The sequence below is a fragment of the Bactrocera oleae genome, chromosome 5 (genome assembly GCF_042242935.1).
Source record: "Bactrocera oleae isolate idBacOlea1 chromosome 5, idBacOlea1, whole genome shotgun sequence".
NCBI classification, from domain to species: Eukaryota; Metazoa; Arthropoda; class Insecta; order Diptera; family Tephritidae; genus Bactrocera; species Bactrocera oleae.
In genome coordinates, this window is record NC_091539.1 from 33,129,570 (window position 1) to 33,147,932 (window position 18,363).

Here is an 18,363-nt window from a genome sequence, read left to right on the forward strand (position 1 = left end):
TAGGCTAAAAATATGTGCGCGGCCCTGCCCTCTAAAATGTTTAATCTACAGAACTCTCCAACTTTTCAAGCTAAAATAACCAAATTTGCTCAGGACAAACCCCTTAAGCCGCCAATATAAAAATGGATGAAATCTAATGATAGCTCCGCTCATTCCCCATTACATATAACTTTACTATTAAAAACTACTTAAAGCGCTATAAATCAATGACTTTATAGGAGCCAAAATAAAAGTTGGACAATAGACGTAGCATCGCCGACATCTAGGTGAAATCACATATCTCGGACATTCCTACACACTCTTCTGACATTCCTACACATTCTTCTGACATTCCTATATTACAGTGCGAAAATGGAAGAAATCAGATTACAACCACACCTACTTCACATATAATATAATTATTAAATTTCATCTGATTCTTTCACCTTACAGTATATAAATAAAGCACCAATATAGATATCAGAATAAAAATTTGCACTACTAGTACATTCAAATTATGCAATCTTCCGTCCTAAACGTCAACATTGGGGTTTACGGCTAACTTTTGACCGAAAATATTGGTTAACCTAGGAGATATTTTAACGAAATTTAGAGCATGTATTTTTGATAATAATATTATATAATATGTGCTTGTGCCAAAAATGGGTAATATCGGATCAATACTTCCTCTATATTCCTAATACAAAGCTTTTCAAACTTTCAGTTGGGTTTTATACTATGTACATACATATATGAATCACCGTATATATAGCGCAACATGTTGCGAATAAATTCACATTGGTAATCTGTGCACTGCAAAATAAATATAACAAATTTCCAGTCATCTGACGATGATTTGAAACCATGCGGGAGAAAAATGACAATAAAGTTCAATATGGTATATCCGCCAGTTAATCCATTTCCAAGAATTGTGTATTCACATTTCTTCATATCCGCAGGCGCTTGAGTTGAAAAGTAAATTTACTTGACTGCCTGTGGCCTGTATGAAGTACCTAAATATCCTTGCACTCGCAAGTACAATATAAACGTTTCCATGCAACGAAAACATGAAGGCTGCCACTTGAGCTGGTTAATGACAAACGAGGAAAAGTATTGTGCGTAACTGCAGACTATGCAAGTTTCAGCAGCGATAATAACACTCACACACGATACGTATATTGCTATTACAATTTCAAATACACACATACATACGCAGAATTGCCCCGAGTTGTATCAGAGCATGCTACTCACTACTGCAAACTGTCTTGATAAATAGAGCTGCAGGTTGTAACTGTGCCACGGTAAAGTGTGATATGGCAGTGGGTAGTAGTTTCATCCAATGATATTTGCGATAAGCACTTCGACTTGAGCAGTAATTAAATTGGGGTATATGAAATCCACATACTTAATTGCCCGCTGCACAAACAACATTCACGTTGGCACATGCCACTTCCAAAACCGCTATTACCGAATGAAAACAATTTGATATATGTAGCTTAAAAATAACAACAGGTATAACAGTTGTTTCCACCTACAGAAATTTAAGTAGTGTCAATTGAATGACTTATGAGGGTAATAAATATTGAATTATGACAGCTCAAGGAACATGTGTCTGTAATTATATACCTGAAGACGATTTAATCGTTCTGATCCTCGGCTTAGCAATCCTTTAATTTCTATCTTATTCCATAATTTTGACCTAAGATATACAACCGAAAGCTTTAATGCCGTAGTCTAGTTTCTATAAAATTTTGTCGCATAATGGTTTTGAGAAAAAGTTACAAAAACTTATAGAATTCTGTCAGTGTCTTAGCGGCCCGACAGCAAAATAAGTTTAACCTAAATCCAAAGGTTACGTGCTCAATGTAAAAATTTGTTGCTGGTGTCGTGGTCATTTAATAGTCTCACGATGTTATCTTGGTTATGCACCTGTCGTCTTAAATACCCGTTTTTGCTCATTATTGCATGCCGATTAGAGCAGATTCCATTTCGATAGCATTTTAGTCCAACTGTTTGAAAGTTTTAAGCAAACCGACACCCTACGTTTCATCTTTATTAAGAACTATTATAGTTTCATTTCGAAATATATCATCAAAAGGATATCAAATTGTCTTTGGCTATTAATTAATAACCAAATTTAAATTATGGTATAATATGGCATCCATGGAAGATCAACTATATTCAGATAAAAATTCTTACCATATAAATTCCGCAGAAAGAAACATATGCTTAAGGGAATATTTTTTTGTATTTCTTAAGAGATCAATATACGAAGCCAGTCAAATCTTCTTCATACTACTTTTGGATATGGAAGTTCACAAAAATTCACTTAACAGATGTTATTGCTTGTATGTATGTTATTTAAAAAAAAAAAAACAAAGGAATGTATGTGGTAAATGTTTGTCTTTCAAAAAAATAATTAAGACTTTTAACGACAACAATGGTTTCAGTAGGGAAATTGTCTAGATAGCTCCAAGGCAAAATATAGTTAGATTATTCACTAAATTCAAATATATACCTAACAAGTAAGGAAGGGCTAAGAGCGGGAGTAAAAGTCATATGGATATCACAATAACGCGTATATTGGGAGTGATTTCATTACCTTTTGCCATTACTAAAGTATACTCAAGATTCATGTTTCATTGCAATTTGTAAAGATAATTCACTCACTGACCGAGATATTGATCACAAACGCAAATCATTATACGTAGTATATGAGGACTGGGGTAAGTCGTATCCCGATCTTTTCTTTCAAATTTGCTAAGATACCTTACATATTGATCAATATACAAAAAGTTTCCGGAAATTGTTGGCCCACAATTCAGGCCGTTTAGACGGATGTTTTCGCGCAAACGCATCAAAACGCTCAAATAATACTCTTTGTTGACCGTCTGTCCCATTGGGACGAATTAAGCATTATAGGTTTTCACTTAATGCCATTTTGTGGGTATGGTAACGTATGTTCAACTACAAAAACGTCTCCCAGATTTGACTAAGAAACACGTCTACAAAGTTTCATGACTTTCTCATATTTTTCCCATATACATATATGCATATTATACATAAATGTAACTCTAACATATACCTATTACGATTAGTTTAAGGTGATACAAACAATCGTTAGGTGAACAAAACTAGAAAAGAATAATGTTTATAGAAATTGCCACCAGTGTTCGCATGTACAAATTATTCCTACTTTGCAGAAGAGCAGGAAATTAGTCGGCAATGAACAGCAAACAACGGAACGAATATGTTTTGGGAAAGTGCTAAAAGCTGAACTTAAATTGTCTTTGACTTTTGCAGTACATCTGCGGCACTTACTGGCAGCGTTGAGATACTATGTACTAACTTCAAATATCTCACATCACTTTCCATTTCGGCGATGATTAATTAAGATGGCTCGCAATACCACCTGCTCTCCAATCTTCACTCAGCTTCTAGTTATATATTGTTGATGCTTTGTTTATATGTAACCTCACATTAAGGGTGAAACTATTGAAAATCGCGCTTTTCTCTTCATGGCGTTTTCGTTTTCAAAACAGAGTTCGTATTTCTTCACTAATACTATTCATGCTTCCGCTTCCTTGGTAAAAGCTTCACGGTTTAATAAGTTCAGTTTTTAAGAACAAAGATGAGTTCGAGTGTTGAGCTAACATATTGTGTGCCCGCTGAGTTCTTTTGTATTATACCGTAATTCGAATATGAAATATATTTACCAAGAGTCAGAGCTTAGGAACTCAAACTTTTCGGTTCATAAAAAAATGCAATTTTGTTTAAAACAATTTAATAACTCCTTAGTGTATGAATATTCAAATTAATCAAATGCATTCAATCACATTAACAGAATTAAGCGACCATTTCTTATTTCAAAGATCTGGAGGCCTTAGTCCAATCTGTATCTTCAGCGATTTAATAATTAGGCTCGTAACATCCAGTGCCTGAACTTAGCTTTTATTCAAATTTTTCAAAACGAATTTACTATAAGTGGTATTGGGTGAAGACAGTATCAATTCTGTTAAGGACAGGGAACTTTCCAAAGTAAAGTTTGAGTGACTTTTTAAAAGCGAAGTAAATTAGGTTAGCATACAGAAATTTAGATAGAGAAATATTTGTTGTACTTGTTTTTTTTACAATTGCAAGAACAATTTGCAGTAATAGAAGTATTGCTCTATTAATAAGTAGACGTTCAAATCGCTGCAGCATTAAGTATATATAAGTATGATCAGCGGGATGAGCTGAGTCGATTTAGCCATGTCCATTTGTCTGTCCATATGTCTATCTATATATACGCGAACTAGTTCGTCAGTTTTGGTGATATCAATCTGAAATGTCGTTTTCTCATCAAGAAGTGGCTAATTTTTCAGATCCGATATCGGACAACTATAGCATTTAGCTGCCATTCTCACTGACCGATAACAATCAAGTTCTTGTGTGGTTAAAAAAGCTTCGGTATTATATTTTTGGTGACGCCGAACTTAACGTTTTTCTTGTTTTCAGTTTAAAAAAAGTAAGTATAAAATTTAAAAGATTTTTCAGTAACAACATTAATTGTAATTATTTGATTTATATTATAAACTATATATGCAGCACAGAGCAGGAAAAACAGGAATTTTAAATGTTTACTTTATATATTTTTCTATGAATTAATTGTATAAGCATGGGTGTGTGCGTAAGCCCATGTGCCGCAAAGCGTTTACATCTATATATTTATTCAATTTATACTTACCTGTGGCTATTTGCCTTATAATTAGTTGAATTTTGTGAACAGGTTGGTTTACAAACCTAATGGCCAATTTAATTTTGAGTGTTTCATAAATTTTAGATTTCAAAGCGGAGAGCCGCGAGATTTTCGCTGTGTAAACAACTGCAAATTTATTCTATTTCTCTTTGCAAATAATATATGTGCATTTACAAATTTTTATTCGCAAGCGAAATTTGCAACAAAAATAAAAAAGTGGCAATTTTGAATAAATAATATTGGTGATATATTAAAAAATTGTTGGCCAAATTTGATACCGACTAAAATCTTATGTAGGTGTGCATTTGTTACAAAGTATGTATTCAATTATGATTGGAATATTAATTTTAATTAAGTAATGATGCTCATAAAAATACAAAGAATTGCATAAAAATTACATTTTAGATTTTCGAGAATATTAGGAACCACAATGTACATTTCAAGATCTGAGACTCATTTTTTATACAACTTCCAAATGTTGAAATGTGCGAGTATGCCAAATCTCACATTAATATGAAATAACACATAGAAATTTGCAATATAAAGTAAATATACAATTATTTATGAATATGAAAACATAAAATTGTGATTAAAATTTGATTATAATTATTTTTTTTTATCAATAATAAAGTTAAACTATTCAAATTTCGCCAAACCCAATATTATTTCAATTCCTTTCCAAATTCTCAAATCGTGTTTTAGTACAATCTATTCGTTCTTTTACGGTTATCTCCAATTCATAAAACACGAGTATGTCACAAGTATCTCAGGCATGATTGTATTTTTTTTTGTTAAATCAGCCATAAGAAAAAATTAATACGTGCGTAACAAAGAAAAAAATAGGCAAATTTTAGATATTGATTCAACTTTTTTCAGTCGTGGCTCTTCTAAGCTCTTCTATTGGAGAAAACAGAAATTTGAGTCCATGCAGACTTGAAATCGTAGCTTATGGTATTTCCTTGACCATTTCTATATAAAATTTGTATGGTATATCTCTGATTATTCTCATCTCAACAAAGCTATTATATGAAAAGAATTCTAGAAAGTCAGATATGAGATAGACATATGATGCATATGGTCGTTTTTCTTTCATTCACTAGATTTCGACAGTGGCAAGCCGCCATATACTAGCATAATTAAATATTCGCCTAATGTTGAGATGAGCAATTGGAACACATCACGCCAGCTGTAAAAACAAACTGGAAGTCCTGAAAATAAACTTGTCGTACTGAAGTACCGATGCATTTATGTCTTTGAGGGCCATATAGGTTTTTAAAACCTCTTCGTTTTTTGTGGCGTTTACCTATTCCTCAAAAATACATGCGAATCTTTATTCATAAAAATTAATAAATCAATATAAACAAGTAAGAAAGGGCTAAATTCGGATGAAACCGAACATTATATACTCTCGAAAAGTCAAATAGTATACTCGTTTGAGATTTCTTTATACATTTTAATAATCAGAAGTAGGAACTGTTCTCTCAGTTACTTTTGGTCAAAAGGTGGTGGTATCGAATTTGGTTGAAATCGGTTAAGCATATCCCAAACCTTGGGTTTTCACCTAAAAGTTGAAGATGCCACGACCACTGTCCAATTTTGAATGGTTTCTATAAAGTCATCTCATACCATCCCAGCGATAAAATTTAATGGCTCTGGCGTGTTTAGTGCTTGATTTATCGCGCTTTTAGTAGTTTTTAACAGTACCGTTATATAGGGAATGGACGGGGTTGTCACCCGATTTCAAACTGTCGATAGAGGTGCTAAAAACATTTGTTCCCAGTGAATTTTGTTATTATAGCTTTAGCGGTTTAGGAGATATGCACATTAAATCCGAATAACAGTCTTGTATCTTATTGTAAAGCTTAGTTATGGCAATTTATTTGTTTTTGATTAATGGCGTTTTTTGGGCGTGGCAATGGTCCGATTACACCTATCTGCAATACCAACCGTCTTAAGGTACCAAGAAACATGTGTATAAAATTTCATAAAGATATCTCAAATCATAAAGATATTCAAGTTACAGCTTGAACGAACGAACGGACGAACAGATATAATGATTTAATGAGATATTTTGATACTCTCTTCAAATTCAATTCGCTAATTTTGTAGTCCCCTTCAAATGTAAGACGAGAGAAGGAAAGAGATAAAAGAAAAGACAAAATATTTTAGAAAAATTCTATCACATTATTTTTTTCCATCACTTTGTGATAAGTTGTATACCCAGAGTTCTTCATAAAAATGTTTAATATTCTATATTTTTATTTAAATATTATGAAGTATAAAAACAAAGGCCGAGGTTAGAACTAGCTCAAAGTGTTGCAACTGCAACTAATTTCAGATTATTGGTATTTTACGAGTATCGCAGGAAGGAAGGACATCGTAAAACTTGCACTTCATCTATAACTTTTACAACCGCTCGCGAACTTTAAATTGTTAAACAAAGCACATGTTTAATATATTAAGGTACACGAAATTCCAGCAGTCACCTTGACATTTGTGAAATTGAAATAGAAGCAACGATGTTGTGGTTTCTCAGTTTTATACAACAACATTCAACAAGAGAATATTGGGAAGATTTGGCCTTGCACTTGTACCAAGCAAATGATACATAAGCATATACTTGTATAATAGACAGACTATAGGCACTTGTTTGGTAAGAATACATTTGGTGAATGCGCACAGTTAAGTGTTTTCAAAACTTCAACAATAAAAGTCCATTACCACAATAGCGATTTTAGCAACGGCTGAAAAGTAATAAAAGCTGCAAAATGTGAATGCATGCAAAATACAAGTAACACCAATTTCTATTATGCAGAAGCGTGAAGAGGCACGAGTATAATCTGCAAATATGCGGCACATCTTTGGCACCGATTTTGTGAATTCTCAAACAAATTGTTCGTTTGTTTAACAAAACTAGAAAATGGAAGTTATAAAACTAAATTTGTTTGTTTATTATGTTTGCCGTGAGCGAAAAACAAACTGGATTGGAATGCGCACAATATTGTATAAGCAAATAACTTCGTATTTCTTAATTTAATTAAATAATTTGCACGTATATATGCGAACTAGTCCCTCAAGTTTTGAAATATCGTTCTGAAATTTGCCACACCTTCTTCCCTCTCCTAGAAGCTGCTCATTTGTCGAAACCGCCGATATCGGATCACTATAACATATAGCTGCCATAAATACTGGCAGGGTATTATAACATTTTGTTGTTAAATTTTTGTGTTTTTTTTTGTATTTTTTTTTTAACTCAGCCATTATTATTTGTAAGTTTGCAATGTGCTTTATTATACCCTGTACAGGGTATACTAAGTTTGCCACGAAGTTTGCAACACCAAGAAGGAAACGTCGGAGACACTATAAAATATTTACACAAATGATCAGCATGTTGAGCTAAGTTGATTTAGCAATGTCCGTCTGTTTGTCCGTCCGTCTGTATATATGCCAACTAGTCTCTCAGTTTTTATGCTATCGATCTGAAATTTTGCACCTGTCCTTTTCTCACTAAGAATCTGCTCATTTGTCGGAACGGCCGATATCGGAACACTATAGCTTATAGCTGGCATACAAACTGAACAATCGGAAGCAAGTCTTTGTATCTTCACGAAATTTGGCATGGATTATTATTTAAGGCAATAGTGTAAATTTCGAAGAAATTGCACAGATCGAATGACTATAACACATAGCTGCCATATTAACTGAACGATTAGTGTAAAGTGCCTGCATGGAAAACTTTTTTATTTGACGAGGCATCTTCACGAAATTAGATCGGAATCAAGTTATTGTAAGGAACCTTTTTCTTGTTCTAGTTAATCTGGTGTTTCTATATACAAACATATTCATCTGTTTCGAAATATATACACATCGTTTTCATCACATTTTTATTAAATAATAAGAAGAGAAACACTAAACAGGGTGTAACCGAATATATTTCACTCGGTTAAATTTATTAAGACATCCACTACCGAGTCATACATATGTATATTATATATATATATATATATACGGTGTACCGGTATAAAATGAGCGGTTTTTTGTGAAATGAAATACAAATTTTAAAGAGGAAAGTAAAAAAATTATTCAAAATATTGATCATTGCTTTTCACACGTTTTGACCACCTTTCTGGCAATTTGTGGATACCATGCCAATATAAATGTTCGTATTTTGAAGCAAAGCAATCAGACACCTAATTTTCGACTTCTGTGTAGGAATCGAAGTGCTGCTTAGTCAATGCGTGTCCCATCAGCGAAAACAAATGATAATCGGTATATTCCAAGTCTGGTGAATATGGCGGTGGGATTTTGCTTTGTGTGCAGATGCTTTATCGTGTAACAAGATTACTTTTTCGTGTCTTCTGGCCCATTCTGGTCGTTTTTCGATCAATGCATGGTTCAAATTGATCTGGTTCATTTGTTAGCTGTAGCGATTAGTATTAACAGTTTCACCAGGTTTTAGAATTTTATGATACACCACATCCTTCTGATTCCGCCAAACACAGAGCATTGCCTTATTACCGAATCGATCTGTTTTCGCAGTCGATGTTGATGGTTGTTCCGGCTTAACCCATGATTTTCTCTGTTTAGGATTCTTAAAATAAATCAATTTTTCAATGCCAGTGACATTTCGATGCAAAACTGATTTTCTTTTGTGTCTTTGAAGCAAACGTTTTTTCGGTTAATCATTTGTCTTTCATTCAATTCGTGTGGCACCCATTTTTCACACTTCTGGATCTTTCCCATAACTTTCAAACGATCTGAAATTGTTTGTTGAGTAACATTTAACATGGCTGCCATTTACTTTTGACTTAAAGTCTTGCCTTCATCCAATATTGCTTGCATTTTGGCGTCTTCAATTTTTTTTTTTGGTGGTCTTCCACGTTCTTCATTTATCACATAAAAATCATTATCTCTGAACAAATCATTGTTTCTGTTAGAGCATGATCACCATATGCCTCGACGAGCAATCAATGCGACTCTGCAGCACTTTTCTTCAAATAGAAATAAAAAATTAATGCTTTCCGGTACAAAATTTGACATTTTCAACACAATGAAATAATATGATGTGTTTTGATCACTCATTGAATATGTTTGACTGGTGTCAATCCAACCAAACAGAAAGAAAAATTAATGCTCGTTTTTGGTATAAGCTTATTTGCTTCGTTAAAATGCTTTGTTTAATGCCGCCTGCCATTGACCATTAATTTGCTCCACTTAAAATGCCAAAACAACTTGTCTCATTACTTACGTCCACAAAATGTAAATCATTGCACAGCCCCACAGCTGAACGAAAATGTGCGAATAAATAGTTTCAATTTTGATTTCTGCAATTTTCCAAATTGTAAGTGGTTGGTTGTTGCTCCATACGCACGAACATTCATTCACTCAGATTTCAATTCATTAAATAGAAAATATTTCAATTTTCAGCTATAAAATACGATCGTAAACACACATTGCTCACATAACGCACATATTTGCTTAAGCGGATATTGTAGGTGTGTTCATCTGTGCATATGTGTATGTACCTACATATGTGTAGGGTGTGTATATTATATAGTACATATGCCACAAATTGCGCTTACGCGTTGAACCAATTAAGTGGCTAATAGCTGTGATGGCGTAATTAACGAAGCATTTAATTATGCACACAGTTGGTCTATTTGTTGTTGTTTTTATTAACAGCCACATTCGCAAATGCGATATTTCCGCAATGCGCTCGCAAACACCTGGAAGTTCTCAATGAATTGCGAAGAATTTATTCGAAACGAAATCTTGCGCGTTTTTACTGCTCCTGCTCACACATTGAGCTAAATAGACGTCGATACAAGTATGTACGAGCCACATCTCTATAGAATAGTATGTACTTAAGAGGTATTTGCATATACTTACTCCGAGGAACACTTGCTCACTTGTGAATCGATTTATGGTGTTGCGACAGATTGATGAATTTTTTGCAACGACCACTGCCTCCTAACAACTGGTCGACCAATTATCCCATCTCCACATGTGGTAGACAAATGGCTCCCCGCTGGCGTGAATGTTTGGCACTTAAGTGAGGAAATTCCCTGATAATAGACTTGCGGGACTAATGCATACACATTTGTTTACAAATTACCGTAATGCTCTTCAGGCGCAATAAATTTCGTTGGCAGCTTTAAGCCTATTAAAAATTAGCCACTATTTTCAAGTAAACTTGTTATTCATCAAATTCATTATATAATTAAGACTTGGGAAAGAGAAAATTACTTTGAGGAATGCTTCAAAACGGTCTGGCATGTATGGAACTGAACGGGGGTTTGAGCAATTTCCGTTAGAAATATGGTGATAAATGTAGGAGATATGCTTTCGCTTCATGCATTAGGCAAAATAAACTAGACAATTTTTGAAAAGAGTAAACTTATCCCCCGAATTCGGAGTCAAAACGTGTATGGGATAACAGAGGAGGCTCTCAAAATTAGCCGCCACTGACTTATGGTTTTGAGTCCATTCAAATTCGGAGATGCTGTCATCTCTACCTTTGAAAGTAAACAAACATAAATATGGATTCCTACTATTTTTTTAGTAACATTTGAGGTAAAACGTTTTTTTTTTATATATAATAATTTTTGATTGAATCGATATACAAAGATCAAGTAATGACAATTTTTCACTATTCTCTCTCTCAGTTAAACATAAATAGTTATTTGATTTCTAATTAAAAAATAAAAATGTTCCAATAAAGTCAAACGTATTTACATCACAATTCATTTTGTATAAATAATTTGGTTTTTAGTCATCTTTGATTTTGCTTTAAAGGTATTGTCCATTTGGATCCAGAACCGCGCATGAAAAACAGGTAGTTAGTTAGCGACTACAGCGGCACCTAATATCTAATCCCCTCATCTAATTTCTAACTTTAGAGGATCAGTGAAGAAACTTAGTGTGATTAGTTAGGACAATGAAAACATCCAAGATCTTGGCCAAGATTTTGTTATTTTTTCTCGTTTCGAGTAATTTTTACGGCGATGAAAGAAAAACTCACATCAACATTAAGATATGCCTTTGAGATTCACGTAAGTTCTTGCACCTACAAATTTTGGCATCTATAGAAATGTAAAATATTTTGGAAAACTATTATCCGAAAAAAATGTTTGGAGTTATCCATAGTTACAACTTTAATGTAACACCTAAATAATAAGGTTTGATATTCTCTCAAAGAAAGCGACTAACATTAGCTCTCCTATTGAATTATAATGTACTTTTTCTTGAGACTCTAATTAGAATTTGTAAATGCTGTCCAGTTTTGGTAAAAATCAAACTGTGCTTTTTACATATTTACATATATTTTTATACATTCAAATAGGTCTACAAAATTTTTTATTATTTGGTGCCGCTAATTTGATGTCATAATTTGATTTATGATCGGTTGCACCGAAGCTATAATACCCTTCACAAATACAAATGATTCCATACAAGAACTTCTGTGGTGAATATGTGGTGAAAAAATTATTAAATCTAGAACGGGTTTAGTGAAGAAGATATAAGTTGATTACTTTAATATAGAAATTTCCACCTATAAGTGGGCGGTGCCACGCCCACTGTATAATTTAAAGCGCGGTTCCTATAAAGTCATCTCATACCATCCCAGTTATTAAATTTAATGTCTCTGGCTTGTTTAGTGCTTGATTTATCGCGCTTTTAGTAGTTTTTAACAGTACCGTTATATAGAGAGTGGGCGGGATAGAGATGCTAAAAACATTTTTTCCCAGTAAATTTTGTTATTATAGCTTAAACAGTATAGGAGATATGCACATTAAACCTCTTACAGGGCGGGAACACGCCCACTTAAAAAAAAAAATTTTAACTGCAGATGCCCCTTCCTAATGTGATACCAAATAAGAGTCTTGTATATTATTGTGGAGCTTAATTATGGCAATTTATTTGTTTTTGATTAATGGCGTTGTTGTGGGCGTGGCAATGATCCGGTTGCACCCATCTGCAATACCAACCGTCTTACGGTACCAAGAAACATGTGTACCAAGTTTTATAAAGATATCTCAATTTTTACTCAAGTTACAGCTTGCACAGGCGGACGAACGGACGGACAGACGGACAGACAGTCACCCGGATTTCAACTCGTTTCTTCCAATAAAGTTCTAATTTTGTTTTCACCCGTTAATTCGGACTAGTTTGATACTGTGTTTTATAGCAGGCAATGAAACTTACCAAGGAAAAAAACTTCATTTACTCACTAATTTTTTCACATAATCGAGAACAGGAAAGCGTCTGTGTATATTTAAGAATTATGGAAATTTATGGAATAACTATTTCCATATTCCGAAATTAACCATTAAAATGATTTTTGTTATATTTGAGTCAGATTTGCTTATTATTCTGCTTGTGATTTATCTAAAGACAAAACAAATCGGCACAAGCGTTCGACTACAGAAATGTTACCAAGGTTACTAAATATCCTAAGGGAAATTATGTAGCCTTAAGAATTATTTCGCCACTTGCTCCTAATAAACTGTCTATCTAACGTGAAATTATAAGTTTATAAGTTATAATTTGCTTATTTATTTACAATTTTGGAGATTGTCTTTGACACTAATGATAAGTTATATTAAACATAATTACAAATTGGAGAATGTTCTTAATAAAACTATGGAAAATCTAAAATATATTTATAATGTAAGGGAAAAATTAATTTAAAATATATAATATATATCCTTCAATACTCAAATAGCATAAATTATAACTTCAAATTATATTATATGTCCTTCAGTACTCAAATAGCGTAAACTGTAACCCTTACCTCAAATTAGTGTAGCCTTTGCATGGAGATAAGCCTGAAAAAAGATAAAAAATAATCTTCATTTATAAGCATTTACGATGATAGGAATAATTGATTTTTCTAAATAGTATTAACATTAAATACAATTCATATTAATCAAAATTAGCATATTTACCGAAATCTTCGCCCAAACCACAGTTAATTCAAACACCCTTAACGACAAGAAAATCATTTATCTTTTGCTTTACGCCACGAATAGCACTACCCATAATTGTACTACCATTGACAACAGACGACAGCAAATTTAATCTATTTAAATTAGAACTTGAAATACGGCCTGCATTATCTGTAGTTGTGGGAAACGTTGCACAGTGGGCTCACGCAACAAATAAGTTGATTGAAGATTAACATGCATATGGTTAAGGTTTAGGGAACACCTAGTGTGACAGCCTAAAAATTACGATTTTTTGGAATTAAAAAGAGAAAACTACCAAATTTTAAGGATATATTTATACATTTTTTAGGAATGAATGCGATCTCCGACGGCTCTGAAAGAAAGATCATCCATTGTTTTATTTTTATAGTTTTATGGAGAACTATATAAAGAATATGCGGAAATTGATAGTGATCAAATCACTAGTTTGAGTAATCACTTAAGCAAATTTGAAAAATGTGGTTTTGAGTAAAACACCTTTAAAGATAAACTGATTACACATTTTTCAAACTGAGTGGCTACTTTTTAGAAGGCTGTGACTCAAAACCGATTGGAGATATCGATTTAAAATTTGAGTATGTTATTTTTAAATGTATAAACAGTCGAATGATTTAGTATTTTAGAGGTGTAATTATCATCTCTTATTAATAAGTGATTTTTTTTTCTCATTTTATTAAACGAAAAAGATACTGATTATGAACTTAAAATAAAAATCCTGGATTCAAAGAGAGAAGGCATTGACTGTACACATCCCTCTATTTATGTCAAAGCATGTCGAAAAATTAATAAAGAAGAAAGTGCAGCAGCCAAAAAGGGCTTATTTTATGCATTATTTAGTGAAAGATCACATATAAAGATATGGATTATGTATCAATACTTCGTACGAATGAATTTCAAAAGTTCACATAAATCATATTTTATTTGAGAATAATGTATTTGGTGTTTATAATTAAGCAATAATTTTACGATTTTTAATGCTTCTAACTAAAACCAAAGCACTACCGATTTAATATAATATTATCAATAAAGATTCCATAAAGAATATATTTTCATTGTTATGATTTTTGGGTCTACGAAACCGCAAGGGACTCAGCGCAGAACTATCACGTCTCCAGAGAGCAATCTCGCGCTAACTTTACTTTTTATTAAACACATAAATTTGCTAACTTGCTTCATTGTACTTCTCATTGCATGATCTCCAGGGTATCGAACTGAAGGGACAAAAAGACAAAGTGGAACCTGCGGTTGACACAGATTAAAACCGCCGAAACTCATTTGAAGTGATTTAAGTTTAAATTATGCCATCGAGGATAGCAAGAAGTACTCAATGTCGACTTGATAACACCACAACTACAATATTGTTTGTATTGCTTCTGCAGTATATTAGTATATGTATATTTATTTAGGTGACGATACTACTTCTTACAACAACTAATTCATTAGATCAACCAATATAATTATATAAAGTGGCTCTGGTGTGCCCTTAATATCGTACGGGCAAAGGCGGTACCGAGCGCTATGCACATATGCATTTACATATTATACCGCAGTTATGAAGTTTTCCGAAATGCGCCAACGGTAATAAAAATTAATAAATTTTAATTAACTACTGCTGGTTGCTACTGCAGTTGAATGCGCCAACTGCCGGTCAGCAAATGTCACAGCGGTTAACAACCAAATCATTTCACTACTAAAAATATTATATTATAAATATTTTGTCGTTGTTTCGACTTTTGGCGTGCCCTTTCTATTTGCTCTGCATAAAATCTCCGTAGAAATAGTGACTTGAGATAGGTTGGTCCCTTCACCAAATATCAAACGCCCATACTATTGTTAAAGTTGACTTTGTCCTTAGCCGCGTGTCATGTCAAGGGCGGCGCTGGCTGGCCTTGAATACTTACGGCGGCTCAAAGCATACACAAAAGGTCTGCTCGCAAATCTGTGCAAAAGTCTGGCTGACATTGTTGCAATGAGAGCAGCAAGCGACAAGCGCCAGAGCTGGAGCAGAAACAATACCCAGGGACTAGAACTTACGCGTGTTGAACATATCAAAAATACTTGGTATTTTCCTTTTTGATTTCCAAGTACTTAAAATGTGTCGGCAACAGCAGCTACAACACGACCAATAGACCAAATTAAGTAGCGTCATCGTCTGGGCCATTTTGTTTATGTTACGGTTATAATAAGCAGAAAATCCATGCACATTTATATTTGGCAATAAGCTGCACAATAAATGGAGAACAAATTGGGTAAAAATTAGTGGGTAAGTCAAGCGCACTTGCGAGTTGAATCAATAAAGTGCTTAAAGGCACATTTTAATATTTTCCTTGCAATTTTTTTGCGATTTAAATACGTAAGCGTTTTTGAAAAGTGCTTAAATGTATTACAAGTCGCTGTTGAACATCAAATAACAGCCAATAATGGCTTCTTTTTCTATTTTTCTATTTTCAATTCTATTTTTCAAATTGCTTACACTGCCACAAATTAAATTGTGGTTTTTCCAAACTTTGAGATTTAATTCAATTATATAATATTATTTGCATATTTCCTGAAATCTCTGCTAAGGTAACTCTTTTGCACTCTCATGATGAGGACTACTATGTTTTTCTTAAATTTACAATTAGATTATGAACATAATTCACGAAATCTCAGTTGATTTGATTGATTTTCAAGAATTTGATTTGATTCCCTTGATTATTACAATATCGTTTCAAATATCGATGAGGAGAAATTGTCTACCATTTGAAGTGTTAATAACAAATCCGCAATGAAATTATCAAATTCTGCTGAGAGCTTTTAATTATGTCGGTATTTATTGAAAAATATTTCTTTGAAGAACTACCAAAGAGATTATTTGTCCATGGGACATATTAATGGTTAGTTCAAATGGAGTTATCAGCGGAAAACTGAGCAATTTGGAACTTTTTCCCAAATCAATAGCGATCGTTGGAATCCATGCGATGTTAAAAGTAGTCACCACATTTAGTTGACTTTCAAGCCTTCTACCAGATGTTATTGCGTGGACTTCAGTTTCTTAAAAGCATAATAAGTGTACCAATTTTTAATAATAGTTCGAGTTCAAGCTCCGCATTTTTTCGCACTTTTAAGCTGGTGAAGACTACTTCAAGACCATTTAGTAAAATAAAAAGTAAGCACAATCTCCAATATTTCCATATTGATTGAGTTATTAGTTTTTATAAGGATTTATTAAATGTTCCTGAAAAATGTTTTCAAACTTTATCTTGTAATCTTTTCTCTCTTAACATAAAAATCATATTTTTCTCTGAGGTACAAAATTTAGAGGTATTAGGCTAAAGGTAATAAATGATTAGTATTACCGGAGATTACGGCGAACATCCAAATTCACTCACTTTATCCCTTTATATTATAAACAGATAAATGTTTACTATATAGACGCATAGCTCCCCCAAGTTAAAGAAAAATATCGTTTAAGAGATTATCTTTCCTTTCACGGTATGTATTCAACTATGAACATGTACCTACTCCTAAACAAATAATATTTGGTGCAAGAGCTTAGCTGTCTTTTTTCTTTTTGGGCCACCTTTTGGCATTGTTTGCCAAATGTCTCAAAACAAAAATAAGTTCTTTTAAATGTAGTTAAAATCCATACAACGAATGTTAAATATTTTACAAAATTAAATATGATGTGTGATTTCTTCTGTAGAGACTTGATATACGATATAATTTTAAAGTATGGTATTCGTTTTTCTTCTATACAAAAATGGTACCGTATATATTTTATTTTGTTTGTATTTTTTTAGACACTTTTTCTTTATAATCCATTAAATTTAGTTGAAGTTGTTTAGTAATATTCAAGTGTGCCCACTTGAACATACTGTATTGAGGAACACGTGTTATCACCTCGAAATTGAAGACACTCTCTTCTATATAAATATCTTTTCAACACAAATCAACTTGTGCACACACCTACCTTGTCGTTTTACAATTGTTAGTCTCTAAGCTCTCAATCACTTGCAAACACCCACACAACTTGTAGAAAATACTAAAAATACGTTTCTGTATACAATTTACAATGTAATTGGTTTTTAAATATATACCCTAGATGCTTGTTATATTTTTCTTATTCAAACTTTCATGTTTTCTTTCGCCCCACTTCAAACTTAATTTGGATTTATATGCGCAATGAGAATTACTTGAAGCGTAAGTGATTCTGTCATTAAATGGAGCAAATGAACAAATACAAATGCCCACACAAGTATCGACAAACAAGCGTTCAACAAATTACAAATATTTTCTTAACACATCCAAAAATGTCCTGCAGTGTGTAGAGAATTATTCGCTTTTATACAAACAAACTTGTTTGTAAATATACTAAATCAGTTATTACTAGGAATTCCGAATTCCTGATGACAATAAAATTGCTTACTATAATACACGTTTACAACTATAATTTGCGTGTTGAAAATTGATTGGTACGAAAAATAATAGAGTTAGTATATCGAGAAGCCCAGGTTGAAACATATTTTTTTTTTAGATATCGGTTTCCATCCACAATTCTACTTTTATTGATTAGATTTTATTCTTTATTTTGAACTATTACGAGACGTATTGCGTGATCAACAAGTGACGGAACAGTCAATGGAACTGTTATGGATGAATATTGGCTTAATACTTTTT

At 32.9% G+C, this 18,363-nt stretch overlaps 1 protein-coding gene across 1 annotated transcript in view; it reads right to left on the minus strand.

The window, feature by feature from the left end:
* SPR (Sex peptide receptor) overlaps positions 1 to 18,363 on the minus strand; it is a 123,862-nt gene that overhangs the window by 67,007 nt on the left and 38,492 nt on the right. The window contains exon 3 of the mRNA XM_036371794.2: positions 13,512 to 13,545. The gene's annotated coding sequence lies outside the window, so the exon portion shown is untranslated. The remainder of the gene's footprint in view (positions 1 to 13,511; positions 13,546 to 18,363) is intronic.